We start from the raw sequence: 18253 nt of genomic DNA on the forward strand, positions 1-18253 counted from the left end.
TGATAAGAGGTGACAGCTCCTATTGCTCTCATGGGCTTCTGGGTCCTAGAACCTCTGCCACTGGGGCCTGTGGCACTCGTGAGCTCAGGAGCCTCTGTCGTCACTCAGAATAAGAATTCTGAATGGTGCCTGCTTCTCCATGTTCTCTTTGGAATTAAAGACTCTTATGGGTCCATCTAATTCATGCTGCCTAGGTCACATGCCTGTGTCTGAACTGCAAGGGAGGTTGAGAAAGTATCTATACCTTCTACTTGATGGGAAGCAAGACTTAAAATGTGAAAAATTGATGAAACTTAGGAAAGGCATTCAAAAGATGCTAGATAGTCATAGAGCATAAAAAACATTCATATAAATCTGTAATATCTATTTTAAACCAACATTTAACTACTAATTAGTAATTTTTAAAAAATGAAAATGTAATTTATTTCATTACTTTTAAAAACATAAGGGTTAGCATTCCTACCAAAAAGATATCTGCACACGTTTATCACAGCACCATTTACAATGGCAAAGACATGGAATCAGCCTAGGTTCCTATCAGTGGTGGATTGCGTAAAGAATTGTGGTACACATACACCATGGAATAGTATGCCGCCATAAAAAAGAATACAGTCTTGTCCTTTGTAGCAATATGGATGCAGCTGGTGGTCATTATCCTAAGCAAATTAATGTGGGAACAGAAAACCAAACTCTGCATGTTCTCATTTGTAAGTGGGAGCTAAATGCTGAGTACATATGGACACAAAGATGGGAATGATAAACACTGGGGATTCCAAAAAGGGGAGGGGAGGGAGGGAGCAAGGGTTGAGACAGTATTGGGTACTATGTTCACGACCTGGGCAATGAGATCATTAAAAGCCCAAACCTCAGTATCGTGAAATATACCCATGTAACAAACCTGCACCTGCACCCCCTGAATATAAAAATTTTTAAAAAATTAAAAAAATTAAAAACAAAACAAAAAAAGGAAAATATGAGCATTTATATAAACAAATGAAAAAACTCAATAGAATCTCTGGTCTTATAGGCATATATTTGTCAGCTGGGCACTTTCTTTAAAATAACCCCAAAAAGCAAATATCAAGTAAAATTTTCTATTTTCCATGAAAATCTAATTGATTTAAATTTTATTCAAAATTTATGATAATAAATGTGACTAAATTGATTGTCAGTTTCACAATATGACAGTGTTTATAACACTGTCATAAAAATTTTCAAACTTTAGAACCACCTATTTATAGATGATTCTTCAACATTTTTTTTGTCATCAAGCTAATAGCATTTTTTTTGAAGGCTTGACAGTTATAAATCTACTGCAAAAAATCTCCTACATACCATTCCTCATAAGTCAGAGAGCCAATTCCCCATTTAGGAAATAGGAATGAAGTCTAGAACATTTCATTTGCTGCAGAGAAAATTGTTAAATGAACCAATGTGGAAATATCTCATACTTCTCTATAGGTTTTGTTTATTAAATTATAGCTCCTGTGTCCCTGTAGAGAAAAGCTGTCAAATGTCAGAGTGTGTGTTAGGGATGCTAATTTGTTGTATAGGGTAGAGCTTGATTGATGGACAGCATGCAAAATAGAGTGCCCAGGTTTGTGGACTGAGTAGCGGGGCAAGGGAAGGAGAAAAGCAGGATGTGGAGAGGATTTTGCAGTCAGATTGGTAGTCAGAAAATCAGAGCAGGGATGAATGATCTGAAACCAAGGGATTATCTGCTGGATGTAGTAAATAGTGGCAAACATTCTTTCTGGCTGAAGATTAGTGACTGAGTCACACTGTGTGAGACAGAAAGAAAATTGTCATTTTGTTAGGCTGGCTAAGCTGGATTTAGTGAGTAATTTTAACTTGCATAAATTCTCTGCATAGTGTTGGTACTCTGAGATATCTTTGGCCTGAAGGTAAGTGTCTTAGTTTGGGTTGTTACAGCAAGATACCATAGACCATGTGGCTTAAACAACAAACATTTATTTCTCAGTGTTTTGGAGGCTGGGAAGTCCAAGATCAAGGTGCCAGCAGATCTGGTGTCTGGTGAGGGTCCTCTTGCTGGTTTGCAGACGGCTGTCTTCTCTCTGTATTCTCGCATGGTAGAGATAGAGAGAGCTAGCGCCGTGGTTTTATAAGGACACTAATCCTAATCACGAGGTCCCTGTCCTCATGATCTAATTACCTCCCAAAGTCTATCCCTTCCAAATATCATTACACTGGAGATTAGGCTTCAACATATGAATTTGGGGAGGACACAAACATAGCCGTAAGTGTTGTTGCATTCCAAAGCAGGGTTTTTTTAACTTTTTGTATGCCTTGGACCCTTTTGGCAGTTGTATAAAGTTTATTGGCTGCCATGTAGAAAAAAATTTCTTTAATTCCATTAAATACAATAGATCACATGGAAATGAAGTATATTAAATATAGTTATCAAAATATTAATAAAGAATTCATAATAGAATAATATGGCTTCATTAAGATGCCAAATAACATAACTTCAATTTAATGACAAGTATAAATAATAACTTCAAGATATCTCTTAGTAACTCTAATGTGACAGGAAAATATTTCCGACGTTTATCAATGTTAACATCACAGGTTCTGCTCGTATTTCAGCCGTAATTGGTAGAAAAGCTAAATTTCAGTTAGAGGTGAGTAAAAATAAAGATGTTCTTTTTCCCCATTTGAATTTACTGACTCCCTGAATTTTATCCACAGTCCACCCCCCAACCTCTGCAGACGTCAGGGTAAAGACACCTGCTCCAAAAGATTTACTCCTATAAAAGTTCATTGAGCATGAACACTGAGGATTCTTGACCCTCCAAGCAACAAGAATCCCTCAGATATAATGATCATAAATCAAATGTCAGTATAAGTGGGGTTCTGTTGCTGGGCCTTCTGCTTTGTTCTGTTGATCAGTTTATCTAGTCCCATGCTAGTACTTCATGAAGTTTTTATAATATTTTTCTTCTCCAGAAAGGCCACACTCCCCTCCTCCCTGTCTTCTCATACTTCATACATATATGGTTTCTTTTGGTTGTTTATTCATCCATATAAATTATTACATTCTTAAAAAAACATTTTTCGGAATTTTGGTTGGAGTTACATTGAAGCTATCTATTGATTTGAAGACTACGACATATTTATTGAGGTTTCCAGTCCATGAGGATGGTATATCATCTCTTTTATTTTGGTTTTCATATATTGCTAATGAAGACTAAGACATGTTTTGAATGATCACCTTTGGAAATCCTCTCCTCCAAAAACAAATCCCCCCTCCCCCAAAGTAAAGTTGGATTAAATGTTTTTAAATTCGGTAAGCTGGGGGGAAATGGTGATTTTAAGATTTTGGCTGCCTTGAGAGAGAAGGACTTATTATGCACACATCTCCCAAGATCACAAATCTTCTGTTCATTTGTACTAAAAGCATCACTTTAGAAAATTGACCACTTATTTAAATAAGTGACAAACCAGATTCTGGCAGCAAAAATTCTTAAAGTAATCACGGTTTTGACATTTACTGTAAATTCATACTGATAATATTTAGTTATGAAAATATGAGCAGTGTAAATTTCAATGGACTAATTATTCATTCAGCAAATATGTATTGAGTACCTAATGTGTGCCATGCACTTCTCTATGGACTGGGATGCAGTCAAGTGAAGGAAATCATTCAAGAAGGGTGGTTTCAACTCTGCTAAAATGCTCCCAAGAAGTTGATGGCAGAATTGCCCACTGGATTTAGCAATGTGGAGTTCACTGGTGGCTTTGCCAAGTGTGGTTTCCATGGTGTGGTGGGACAAACATCTGCTTGGAGTGTGCTCATGACCAAGTAAGAGAAGAGAAGAGAAGTCAAAGCTGTGAATCCAGATAACTATTTGAGGAGTTTTTGCTATAGAGTAGTGGAAAAACAGGGATCTAGGTGACGTAGTATGTGTGTATGCTAATGGCAGTGACCCAATAGACAGAGACAATTTGATGATGGAGGGGAGAGAGGTTAATTTTTGGGGCAAAGTCCTTGGCTAGGCAAGGGGGGATAGGACTTATTGCACAATGGAGGGAGGGATTGGCCTTAGCTAGGAGCCAGGACAGTTCATCTGTTGAAACAGATGGCAGAGCGTTGGTCAGGTTTTTTTTTGGTGGGAAAATGCTAAAGCTTTCTTCTAAGTAGCCCCATTTTTACAGTAAAATAAAAATTATTATCAATTGAAAATGAGTGAAGGCACAGCTGTGGAATGCTGAGGAGGCAGAGTAGTGTGGAAAGGGTTTTTTTCTGAGGAGTAGGAAAGTCACAGACTCAGGACAATTCATGGGGTTGCCAGACATGGCTAAGGGCTGAGTTGAAATGATCATAAGCTGGAGCCAGAGAGCATGGCTATGTGTTTTTCTCTACCACACTGGCCTTTTGGATACAACGCAGAGTAGGAAGAGATTGGATTTTACCAGAATTGGGGTTTTGCTAGAAGAGTCCCACAGAGAGCAGAAGGGAAGAGTATTTGAGGATAATTGATTTTGGTTGATGTTACATTGAAGCCATGTATCAATTTGAGGAAGACTTGACATATTCATCAAGTTTTCCAGTCCTTGAAGATGGTATATCATCTCATGATGCTGGACCATGGAATATAAGTTTCGTGTGAAGGAAATGAAGCTGTGGAGACTGGTGAGCAATACCAGTAGGTGGAGTCAGTGGAAGTCCTAGTGATGTCAGAGGATTGTTGAAGTATTAAAAGGAGTGAGTGGAAAAATAAAGGGTGCTAGTACAGAAGGAGCCCTGAAAAATCTCCTTCCATTTATTCCTGAGCACTTGTTCATCGCAGTTCTTCCTCACCATGCAGAAGTTAGCCTCAGTCTTATGCTCTAAAGAAAATGCCCCACATTGCTATAATCCCTTCAGTCTCAGATGGATCCTAGTATAGACTGAGATGCTTGAAATAGACTTGGGAGGCAGCACAGCTATTGGTACCATGCTCCAGGCTGTGGCTCTGGTTGTGGGAGGCAGAGCTGAGCGGAGGATATAGTGTTTGGGAGAAGTGGTTAAGGATTGAGGAGTGAGGATGTGGAGTGCATTGCATACGTGACATTGAGGTCACTGAGAAAGCACAAAGAGAGGTGGAGTAGTGAAAAGGATTAAATGAAGAGATGTGGCTGGAGTAATGGGTGTGTCATCCAGCAGCATGTACATCAAAAGAGCAGGGAGGAGAGGTGAACAAAGGCCTGGAAGCAGGAATGGGCAGGCATGGGGTTATTCAACTCAACTTGTTATCATTTGAGGGCTTCAAGGGAAACCTTGTTCTTAGGAAATATCCACTTAGGGTTTGGTTAGAATGAATGATATATGTGAATGTCTTAGGAAAAAAAAAAAAGAAGCAATGATCTTGTTTATAGGTTTACCCATAATGGTCCTACAGATAGTATATATGCAATTATAGCAACATGGTATAATAGCTTAGAAAAAGTACATTAATATCTTTATCCATTTAATCCACATTTCATCTAGCAAATACCTGAGAAATGTAATGTCAGAAATGAATTTCTAAATTCAAATAATGATGCTTTACGATTGCTAAAATAGGACTCCAAAGATAGTAAGTCGATAACATCTTTTTGATGGGTGTTGGGGGTTCTGTGCTAACAATTTCCCATAGTTGAATGAAATAAAGAGAAGAAAAGAAGTTCCTGTGAATATAAAGCAGATGCTTGGATTTATTATTCTGATTCTATTTGGAGAGAGTGTGTTTTTATATTGTCTGTCTCATTTATTTCATTTTACATTTTCAAGTTTTATTTAGGATCTATCATAGAAATTCATACTCAAGAGAAAACAAGGTTCTCTCAGTTGTTTAAACATATGAAATGAAATGACTTGTTCATTATGATTTAATTGATGCTAGTTTATTTTAAGAACCTATAAATTGTATGTTTGTGCATCAGTGTTTTGATATATTAAGATACTAGAGAAACACAGAACTTATTTTTGAAAGGGATTTTAGGTATCATTTGTTTAAATCTTCCTTAGCCATTATTTAGGAACATTTGACATTAGAAGGCTGGCAAACCTTGAGTAATAATTAGCTGAGCTGATTGTAACACTAATAGGCATTAAGTTGCTCAGTTAGGATCTAACCCAAATGTACTTTGGGAATTTTGAAGGGAAGCGAACAGTTGCTGAATTATTTTCGGCTTAATTATTTTGCTTAGGTCAATGAGATATGTGACATTTCTATTACTGTTAGCCCTATTTTAAAATCTGTGTTTGTTTTGGAGTAGGCTAATCTAGTTATTGCAACAGTGGAACCAGCCTTTGAACTGTTGCGTTGCTTTGCATGAATTATATATATGGTATGATATTTCGCGGTTATATTGTACTCATTTGGATAAAGCACCTATACGCAACTGCATATGTATTAGAAGTTGGCAGGAGGACAATGAATTATGATGTATCACTGCCTCTGATGTATTTTCCATTTAGCACTTGGCCTACTTTTATGTAGTTGCAGTTCATTTCTGCCTTGTAGAGCAGGGTCCATTCTCCATGCTTGTAATGCCACTAGGTCCAGAATATATCAAATCCCTTTAACCTGAAGGGATGTGTTTTTAAACTTTTTAATTCTTACACAAATAATTTTATAACAACAATAACGAAAATAAAAATCTGAACTCACCCGTAGGCCCATTCTCTAAGAATCTAATGCATCAACATTTTTATTTTCCTACCAGTCCTTTTATATATAGATGCACACTGTTTTTTTTTTTTAAACATAATTTTAGTTATAGCTTTCAGTTACCTTTTTAGTCAGAGCTACTCTCCATCCTGAATATTGTATGTTCAGTATAGCTGAGTACCAGTAGATTGTGGGAAATACTTGGGAAGTGGTAGTTTTAGTTATTATTTATTTATTTATTTATTTATTTATTTATTTCAACTAAAATAGTAGAGTGTTTTCACTAAGCCCAAAATGAGTAGCAGGATTCAAGGAGAAATGTGGCTAGTTAGTCTGATATTTAATTAGCAGCTTAGATTGAGATTTCATGGTAATATAGTTGATCCATTTCTGGTATTTTATATGGAGATAATCTTATTAGAATGTTAGAGACCCTGAATAAAAAATATTTTTCGAACAAAATTTTTTGTGAGTGGGTAACGGAGGTCTCTGACCACCTAGCCTGTGAGGATAGAGTTGCTACAATCCATTTGAGATTGAAGGGCATGGGGATAGAGTAGCTGTGATCTGTTTGAGATTGAAGGGTATTACAGATGTGGGGCATTTTCTTTTTTTTTTTTTTTTTTTTTTTTGAGACGGAGTCTCGCTCTGTCGCCCAGCCCAGGCTGGAGTGCAGTGGCGCGATCTCGGCTCACTGCAAGCTCCGCCTCCCGGGTTCACGCCATTCTCCTGCCTCAGCCTCCTGAGTAGCTGGGACTACAGGCGCCCACAACCGCGCCCGGCTAATTTTTTGTATTTTTAGTAGAGACGGGGTTTCACCGTGGTCTCGATCTCCTGACCTTGTGATCCGCCCGCCTCGGCCTCCCAAAGTGCTGGGATTACAGGCGTGAGCCACCGCGCCCGGCCAAGATGTGGGGCATTTTCTTCAGCATAGCAGTCACCAACCTTTTTGGCACCAGGGACCAATTCGGTGGAAGACAGTTTTTCCATGGACGGGGCACGGGATTGTTTCAGGATGATTCAAGTGTGTTATGTTTATTGTACACTTTGTTTCTATTATCATTACATTGTAATATATAATGAAATAATTATACAACTCCCCATCATGTAGAATCAGTGAGAGCCCCGAGCTTGTTTTCCTGCAACTAGGCAGCCCTATCTGGGGGTGATAGGAGACAGTGACAGATCATTAGGCATTAGACTCTCATAAGGAGCAAGCAACCTAGATCCTTCACACGTGCAGTTCGCAATAGGATTCGTGCTCCTATGAGAATCTAATGCCACTGCTGATCTGAAGGGAGGCAGAGCTCAGGCGATAATGGGAGCGATGGGGAGCGGCTGTAAATACAGATGAAGCTTTGCTAGCTCACTTGTGGCTCACCTCCTGCTGTGCAGCCCAGCTCCTAACAGGCTGTGGACCAGTACTAGTCTGTGGCCTGGGGGTTGGGGACCTCTGCTTTATAGCATAAGACTAAGGCTGACTTCTGCTTGGTAAGGAAGAACTGCAGGGCCCAAGTGCACAGAGAATGAATGGGGGAAGATTTTTCAGGGCTCCTTCAGTACCTCAGAATAAAAAGAATCACTCTGCCTTGTAGAATGCTCCAATTCTTCAATTTTCTGGCTTAAAACGAGTTGAATTTCAACTAGGGGAGAGACATTTCATTGTCAAAACCTGATAAAACAAGGTACTCTTCTGTGTCAGATTGAAAATTTTCACCAATTTGCCTTCTCTCTAGAAATAATAGTTTTAGTTCAATATTTTATTTTGTCCTACATGAAAAACATAAATAACATTCCGTTCCTCTAGATTATTTAGTTTTGTCCCTTGGACCCTGTCAAACAACCTGACAACTACATTGTTCCTATAGCTTGGAAACAAATAATTTTGTAATTAAGTTGAGATAACATCATGATAGTTGGTTTTAAAATGATGGTGGAAATCAATGCAGCATATACAAGTTTGATATTAGATTTTTACTGTGTGTTTTTGGTGTACCTGTTTTTAATATAATCTTTACTTTTTAGAAGTTTGAAGTGTTTTTTTTTTTTTTTCCAGGTACATTTTCTGTTGGATTTTTGGATGTTTGCCTGAAAAACTTCATTATTAAAAAGTGCCTTTCCCTCCCTTGTAGGTTTTGATTAAAAAACTAATTATTGGGTGAACTGTTTAATGTTTTTACCTTTTGAAAAACTACATGGCTTTGCAAAATAGATAAATTAGGATCATTACTTTCTCTTTAAAAAAGTAATTGCTATAAAAGAATTTTAAGTACCAGTTCCCTGAGGCATTTTAAATAGGACTTGATTAACTAAAGTGTAACTTATAGTCACTGAGGATTTCTTAGTGTCTGATGATTTTAGGCATTTTTCCTTATTGTGCATGTCCTGTGTAGCATTTTCCTGCAGACTGTCATACCAGGGGTAAGTGTATATGTCTCATTAGTTTGTGTCTAATGGGCTGCTCAGTTGGCCTAGCCAATATATTAATGAGGCCAAGTTTTGGGTTATGTCCCTGGACACACCAATTACTTTAATTTCTCTTTGCCTTGTACACAATTAGACCACACTAGTTATCACTGGATGCTTGTGAATTCCTATGGACAGATATTTTGAGTACAGTGATTTGCAATTTGATAACAACTAGTATGTTTATTGCCAGATATAATTGGAATACTTATGGAAAGAGAGGTTTTTCCATATTCACTGTTTTGGCTAGCCAAAGATTAATCAGAAAACTCCCTTTATTTCACTGATGATTTTTGAAAATGATTCTACCATAAATTAAAATTAAGCTATGATTGGAGTTTAGTGTACACTTTTGCATTGAAGTTTAGAACATACTTTTGCAGCACACTGATTTTATGTGTATTTGGTGATTATTTTAAATGGTCTCAAGATAATTGTTCTATCTTTCATGGTTAATTTTCCAGATAATTCTCTAGAATGAATCATAAAGTCTCGGCGTTCTACAAGACTTATGGAGATTATCTAATTTGGTTTTCTTACTTCCTAAGTGAAGAGACGTGCTTCTCCAGATAGCTGCTAAGGTCTAACCATGGGATAGGCCCAACTCCAAGTTGGGAATCCAGGATTTTTCACCAGGTTGCCACACTCCCCACTTCAGTTCCCAAGGGTTAGGGTATCTACCTTACCCTACCCACCCTAGAAGGTCAGCTTCCAGCCTTCACATTTTCTTTATTTTTTATTGAAATTAGATTGTAGATAAAATATTCTAGTGAATGTTCTGATGTCTTACTGTGATCAATTTAAATACTAAGTTTATTGTCAAGTTTCTCAAACCCATGTAAAACTTGGCATTCTTAAGATATGATTGCCCTGATATCAGAAATTATCTTTTGTCCCTTTTAATGGACATTACTAAACAGCACTATGGTTGAAAAATAAAATATTAAAATGACTGGAAAAAAAAGATAGTGAGAAAATGTTTTTTGGGGAAGGCGATATCAGAACTTTTGAATACCTATGGTATGCTAAGTGATTAAAAGATATCCAAAAAGGTTTAAGTAGGATGCTTGTCAGTTCTTGCTTTTAGGGTTTTTAGGAATTTTGCATAATACAGGAAACATCTTTGCAACAGAAATATAGAATCAGTGAATATACACAGCTAAATGACAGTTATCTTGTTTTCAATCATTTTGTGGAATTATTCTCTCCTTTGAAAATTGTTTTACAAGAAATGGGGAAAGGATTCCCTATTTAATAAATGGTGCTGGGAAAATTGGCTAGCCATAAGTAGAAAGCTGAAACTGGATCCTTTCCTTACTCCTTATACGAAAATTAATTCAAGATGGATTAGAGACTTAAATGTTAGACCTGAAACCATAAAAACCCTAGAAGAAAACCTAGGTAATACCATTCAGGACATAGGCATGGGCAAGGACTTCATGTCTAAAACACCAAAAGCAATGGCAACAAAAGCCAAAGTTGACAAATGGGATCTAATTAAACTAAAGAGCTTCTGCACAGCAAAAGAAACTACCGTCAGAGTGAACAGGCAACCTACAGAATGGGAGAAAATTTTTGCAGTCTACTCATTGGACAAAGGGCTAATATCTAGAACCTGCAAAGAACTCAAACAAATTTACAAGAAAAAAACAATCCCATCAAAAAGTGGGCAAAGGATGTGAACAGACACTTCTCAAAAGAAGACATTTATACAGCCAACAGACACATGAAAAAATGCTCATCATCACTTGCCATCAGAGAAATGCAAATCAAAACCACAATGAGATGCCATCTCACACCAGTTAGAATGGCAATCATTAAAATGTCAGGAAACAACAGGTGCTGGAGAGGATGTGGAGAAATAGGAACACTTTTACACTGTTGGTGGGACTGTAAACTAGTTCAACCATTGTGGAGAACAATGTGGCGATTCCTCAAGGATCTAGAACTAGAAATACCATTTGACCCAGCCATCCCATTACTGTGTATATACCCAAAGGATTATAAATCATGCTGCTATAAAGACACATGCACACGTATGTTTATTGCAGCACTATTCACAATAGCAAAGACTTGGAATCAACCCAAATGTCCATCAGTGACAGCCTGGATTAAGAAAATGTGGCACATATACACCATGGAATACTATGCAGCCATAAAAAAGGATGAGTTTTGTGTCCTTTATAGGGACATGGATGCAGTTGGAAACCATCTTTCGTGGCAAACTATTGCAAGAACAGAAAACCAAACACCGCATGTTCTCACTCATAGGTGGGAATTGAACAATGAGATCACTTGGACACAGGAAGGGGAACATCACTCAGCGGGGCCTATTGTGGGGAGCGGGGAGGGAGGGATAGCATTAGGAGATATACCTAATGTAACTGACGAGTTAATGGGTGCAGCACACCAAATGACACATGTATACATATGTAACAAACCTGCACATTGTGCACATGTACTGTAGAACTTAAAGTATAATAATAAAAAAAGAAAAAAAAAGAAAAGAAAATTCATTTACTGAAGTGTAAAAAAATTGTTTTAAATATCATTTTAGTGACATTATAGTGTATTTATTAAATATGATTATCATCAGAAGCTCAAATAGTGATACCCCAGCAAATTCTAGGAAAAGAATTCTTGCTCAAGTTCAACGTTCTACAAATAAAAAGATAGGACACCCTTGCTGAAATTGAGACTCTTTAACATTTGTGTGAGCACTGATACCTGAAGTTAGACTTACATGCAGTAGTTTGGAGAGGGGGAGTCCCATCGGAGGATCTGTCAAAAAATATTTAAACAACATTTGACAATGTTTCCGAATTTTCTGTAACTACACGATGCATTCCTAAACCATATGCAGATGATTTTTGAGTACCCACTGTTCAGGATTTTCTGAACCACTTTTCTGTTGGGGTGGGTAATTGAACTTTGATCACAAACAGCTGTGTTAAGTCTTAGCCTGGCAAATGAAAGGTATGATACAGGAGAAAGGTAATCTGGAAGAGTCTAAAATCCATTGAGATATGTTTTAATGCTAACAAAATGTAGATGAGTATATCAGTTAGGAATTCTTTTTGTTGGAAATGCCAGAAATCTCAACTCCAGTTGTCATTAGCATTGTTGGTTCTGGTGCCTGAGGAGTCCAGGGGGGTGAAACTGGCATTAGGGCAAGGCTGCTAAGAGGGGCTCATAGGCTGTTTATTTCCATCTCTCAATTCATGTCTTCTGTGACAACTCCATTTTCAGGCAGGCTTACCTCATGGTTGCAAAGTGGCTGCCAGACCTTCAGCCTACATCCTTGTAGCTGTCAGTCCGGTGGAAGAGAGGCCCCTATCACCCGTGTCACTGGGTCTCTCTGGCCCTGATTGGGTATCGTGTCCGTGGCTGAACAAGTCACTGAAATAGGGAAGTATGATACTCTGATTAGCCAATCCCAAGTCATGTTATCCAGCCTTGGGAGAGATAAGGAGTGCTGAGTTTTCAAAAGCAAGTCAGGTTGCTGTTACCCAAAGAAGGGATGTAGGATGCTGACTGCTCAAGGAATGACAAATGCTGACCACGGTATATATGAAATTTTTGTTTTCCACTTTATAAAGTGATTATTTTATAATTTTGTGTCTTTTTATGAGATGTGATAGAATTCTTCATAATACTAGGAAGGGGGAGAGACAAATAATTTTCCTGTGTTTGTGAAGCCAACATTAGAATGGCTTTTTTTTGTTTTTTCCTTTCTGGCCTATATCAGTGTTTGAAGCCATTTCGGGTAGACTGTGCCTCCAGCAGGACCTAACCTCAAATCAATATGTCTATATTTTGAACTTTATGTGTTCTCTATCTTCAGGACACATGAAGTTTGACCAGGTACCTTTGTTGTAAGACAGTGAATTAACCTGTGTGTTTAAGTGGAATTTTAGTGAGGTGGCTTTGAATAAATAATTCATTGGGGCTGGGCACAGTGGCTCACGCCTATAATCACTGCACTTTGGGAGGCTGAGGTGGTAGGATCACTTGAGGCCAGGAGTTTGATATCTGCCTGGGCAACATAGTGAGGCCCCATCTCTGTTTATTAAAAAGGAATAAAAAATGTTGGATGAGACTGAGACTTTGATGAAATGTCTTAAGCACAGTTCTTACCAGCCTTGGAAAAATATTCTTGCCTGTTAGAAGGAAGAAATAATAAACTTAAAATATGCTTTGTTTATAAGATGATTCAAAAAGGATTGATACTTATATAGAAAATCAGTCCCACTTTTGCTAACAAAAGCAGCCAAGAAGAACTGGGAGCTAGAATAGTGATCAACCTGCTAAGTTTGTACCTGATGCAATTTCTAGAGCTTGGGGAGGGATTGGTAGATGTGGATCTTTGCCATCACACTGGCCTTGAGGTATAGAGGCTCTCTCTGTTCTAGGGGCCCAGGCTGATACTTTACCAAGTATAAGGACACTGGTTACTGGTAGTCACCTCCATGCTACTTGCACTATTTGTACCATGCACACTATATGTACATGACCTTGACCAACAGATTGTATGTGCACTGCAGGTGTTTGTACATCTGCCTGTTTATTTTTCTTTCTTCTCTACTTTTCTTTCAGTGTCTCTTCTTTCCCAAGCACCTAAACATTTTTTTTTCTTTTCCTGGTTCTTTTGTTTCTGAACAAAAAGACACTTTTTTTTGTTCTTTTTGTTCCAGAACAAAAGAACTTTTTTATGTTTCTGAACAAAAAGAAACTTTTCTTTGTGACCACCAGAGCTGGACAAAAGTATGGCTTAGCCCATTCACTGATGACATTTGAGTTTTATAGGCGATACCAACTCCAATACTCTACGCTCCTGTATAGGCTACAAACACACAAATATTTGCTAGCAGGTTAAGCCATTTAAATTGAGTTCTTTGAATACAAGCCCTATGGAATTTCTATAGAAACTCATCTCATGGTGAATTTTATGGTGGTATATATATTTTTTTTGAAATGAGACACTTTAAAAGAATATATTCACATCTTAAAATTTTAAATTAAACTGTGACCAGATGTGGTGGTTAACTTCTGTAATCTCAGTGATTTGGGAGGCTGAGGCAGACGGCTTGGTTGAGGCAAGGAGTTTGACACCAGCCCGGGTCTATACTAAAATTTTATTTAAAAATTAGATGAGCATGGTGACATGTGCTTATAGTTCCAGCTACTCAGGAGGCTGAGGTAGGAGGATTGCTTGAGCACAAGAGTTAGAGGTTGCAGTGAGCCATGATTGCACCACTGTATTCCAGCCCGGGTGACAGAGTGAGACCCTGTCTCTACTAAACAAACACATAAATGAATAAATAAATAACTGTGTTATATTATGTTTGCTTAAAACATTATGTATGTCTACATCATTATTTACCTTTATTCAGTCAATCAGAATAAAGAGAACCTATGGGATAAGCATTTCACCAATTTTACTCTATACATTGAAAGATCTAAAATAATATGGCATGTTTTCTTGAAGTAATAATGTTAGATCCCTTCTGAGAATTATACGAGCAAAACGTAAATACATGTAAGAAATAAAAATATTATAGACAAGGCTAATGACCACCTGGGCTCTCTCGACCAGCTTTTGCCTCTTCTCTTTCCTACTCTCAAAGGACCATTCCTACCATTTGGCATTTTGTTGTACCTTTTTCCAGGTTTTTCTTTTGTTTGCATTTATATACCTAAATAAGTACTCATAGAAATACAATCTTATATGTGTATTATTATTATTGTAGAGACAAGGTCTTGCTCTGTTGCCCAGGCTGGTCTGGGCAACACACCTTTCCAGACTTTTTTATTGATCTATTTTTTATTTATTTTTTTTGAGATAGGGTCTTGCTCTGGCTGCCAGGCTGGAGTTTAGTGGCACAATCACGGCTCACTGCAGCCTCAAACTCTGAGGTACAGGCAATCCACCTCAGCCTCCTGAGTAGCTGGGACCACAGGCATGCACCACCATGCCCGGCTAATTTTTTTTTAAATTTTTAGTAGAGACCAGGTCTTGCTATGTTGCCCAGGCTGGTCTCGAACTCCTGGCCTCAACCAGTCCTTCCACCTTGGCCTCTCAAAGCACTGGAATTACAGATGTGAGCCACTGCACCCAGCCCTTTCTAAACTTTTGATTTCATCAAATATCTCGTCGTTTTTTGGGTTACCTTTTCTTGTTAATTTTACTGAGAAATGTCATAAATAGGGTAGATTTACAAGTGGCCTTGTATATTACTTGAATAAGCTGTCTATTCTTTGGGATATTATTGATCTGTCTTCATTTAGAAAACTAAAAAGATTTGGTGTTCTGATTAGAGTTTCAATCTTAGAGGAGCCCTTCCTGGGACTGGGATGAAAGGTCTCAGACCAGGGAAGTGTTGGGGAAGATGGAATATTTATGGTTGGATAAACTTGAATCGAATTTTGGGTCTGTCTTTTAGCTGGGGTATTGCCTAGCTGACTACATCTATTTTTCATATCTATTTCCTTATTTTCTTCTTCAATATTTCCTGAAGTGTTAGGAGCCTAGAGCATTTAAACAAACAAAAAAGATTTTTAAAAGGATGTATGTTTCATACCACCTTTTTAGATTAATTTTCAATGTGATATATTCCCTTAAAATATTGTATTCTTTTCATGGCACACCCTATTTTCCCTGTTTGTTTCTGAGCAAATCCTAGAGATGAGCAGGGAGATTAGGCTGTATTACAGATAAAACCGGGGCTGTATTAGTATTCCTTGCATTGCAAGACTGAATTAGGAAGTGGCACTTCATAACCTGGCAACGTATTAGGGCAAACTGTGGTTGGCAGACAACTTTCAAAGGTACCATTCTGATGCTTTTGTTACATTCACCTTTCAAGTTTAAATGCTAGTTGGAACAAGCTAACACCACTGATTTCACTTTTTTTTTTTTTTTTTTCCACCCCAGTGCTGGGCCTTTTGATTGATTCAATCTCTGGCAGAAGGATTTGAGTACCAATTGGATTTGGTGGAATTAGCCTTTCATCTGGCCAGCTCCTCCTCCTCCTCCTCCTCCTCCTCCTCCTCCTCCTCCTCCTCCTCCTCCTCCTCCTCCTCCTCCTCCTCCTCCTCTGGGCTCACAGGCCAGCTCCCCTGTCTGTGGTGCCTCTCCCTTGTCTTGCAAGCCTAGCCTTTCAGCTCTTTGTTTGAGCCGTTATCAATTTCAGTGGATATGGTTTGTTACCTCTATTTGTACTATAACTAGAAATTTGATAAGGTTATGTGCCTGTCAAATGATTTAGATGTCAGGTGCAGATGAAGCAAAGCAATTTTGACAAGTCAAACACTGGTTAAGAAGTGGGGGAACGAAGATGACCTGCCACTAGAAGAAAGCAAAATCCCTTACAGCCTCACTTTCTTTCTCTTTTAACTTTAGGTCAATACTTTAACCTCTTTAATTTGTCCCTTCTTAAGTGAATGTGACATGGTGACTTCCGGCTTCTATCTAAAGGGCAGTGAAATGGAGGTCAGCCTTTGGAGGGTAGATGCTGGCATTTAGGGAGATTTGACTTTGGGTGTTCTGATAAAAACACCTGGACTGGAAACTTTATCTTTGACTGAAACTGAGATTAAGGGCTTAAAAAACAAGGTTTATTAATGCCAGTGTCTGTTCACATATATGTATTCCAGAAAGCCTAGTATTTTTGGGTAGTTATGTTCCTTTGTTTAGGTACAGGTAAGGACCCGAAACACTGTGGTTTTTTTTTTTTTTTTTTTTTTTTAATTTAGATTCAAGAATACATATGCAGGTTTGTTACATGAGTATATTTTGTGAGGCTGAGGTTTGGCCTTCTAATGTTGCTGTCCCCTGAGTAGTGAGCGTAGTATCTGACAGGTAGTTTTTCAACCCTTGCCTGCCTCCCTCCCTTCTCCCTTTTGAAGTCCCCAGTGTCTGTTGTTCCTATCTTTGTGTCCGTGTACTCAATGTTTAGCTCCTATTTATAAGTGAGAACATGTGGTATTTGGTTTTCTGTTTCTGCATTAATTGCTTAGGATAATGACCTCTAGCTCCATCCATGTGGCTGCAAAGGGCATGATCTTATTTTTTATGGCTGCATAGTATTCCATGGTGTATATGTAGCACCTTTTCTTTCTTCAGTTCACCATTGATCAACACCTGGATTGATTCCATGTCTTTGCAATTGTGAAAACTGCTGTGATAAACATACAAGTGCAGGTGTCTTTTTGGTGGAACAATTTATGTTCTTTTGGGTATGTACCTAGTATGGAATTGCTGGGTTGAATCGTAATTCTATTTTTTAGTTCTTTGAGAAATCTCCAAACTTTTTTTTTTTTTTTTTTTTTTTTGAGACAGTCTCACCGTGTCGCCCAGGCTGGAATGCAGTGGTGTGATCTTGGCCCACTGCAACTGCTGCCTCCTGGGTTCAAGCGATTCTCCTGCCTCAGCCTCCCAAGTAGCTGGGATTACAGGCACCCACCACCACGCTCAGCTAATTTTTTTTTGCATTTGTAGTAGAGACAGGGTTTCACCATGTTGGCCAGGCTGGTCTTGAACTCCTGAGCTCAAGTGATTTGCCTCCCTTGGCCTCCCAAAGTGCTGGGATTACAGGTGTGAGCCACCACGCCCGGCTGAAATCTCCAAACTTTGAAGCACATTTTTGTCATATGTTTTTCACAATACAGGCAGTGACTTGATGAGTATTGCTCATTGGCTTGTCATATTGTTCACTGGATGGGGTCAGTAGAGCCTCTGATTAATTAAGTTTAATTTTCTCAGAGCCCCTTCTTTTTGTTTTACTTGACTGATTAAATAACACCTCTATCTAAATCTCTTTACAGCCCACATATATGTCTATATGAACACATAGATTTCCTTTGGCCGCTACCTCAGCAGAAAATTCCTCATTTTGCTAGTGCTAGGCTGGGCAGTAGTTACCTCATGAATGGTTAATGTGACCAAGAGACGCTGGAGTTGGAGGCAGGCTTCCAGTCTTTTGCCACCTTGTTTTGTAAAGTTATGTAATGACTGTAGGTATTCAGGCATAACTCATCTTGACATGGGTTTCATTATACTCTGAAAGAACAATTCAAAGAAATAACAAATTTATATTCAGGGTAGTTTTGTTTGAGTTTATTTAAAGAAA

General features: G+C 38.2%; 1 protein-coding gene and 1 long non-coding RNA gene across 3 annotated transcripts in view; one reads left to right on the top strand and one right to left on the bottom strand.

Annotated features, from left to right (window-relative positions):
- LOC105480053 (nebulette) overlaps positions 1–18253 on the top strand; it is a 379519-nt gene that overhangs the window by 175460 nt on the left and 185806 nt on the right. The window lies entirely within an intron of this gene.
- Positions 11740–18253, bottom strand: part of LOC105480055 (uncharacterized) — a 28986-nt gene continuing 22472 nt past the window's right edge. The window contains exons 3-5 of the long non-coding RNA XR_011608216.1: positions 18046–18183; positions 12382–12521; positions 11740–11903 (exon numbers count right to left, since the gene is read on the bottom strand). This is a non-coding gene — a long non-coding RNA (uncharacterized lncRNA). The remainder of the gene's footprint in view (positions 11904–12381; positions 12522–18045; positions 18184–18253) is intronic.

This window comes from Macaca nemestrina, chromosome 9 (genome assembly GCF_043159975.1).
Source record: "Macaca nemestrina isolate mMacNem1 chromosome 9, mMacNem.hap1, whole genome shotgun sequence".
NCBI lineage: Eukaryota > Metazoa > Chordata > Mammalia > Primates > Cercopithecidae > Macaca > Macaca nemestrina.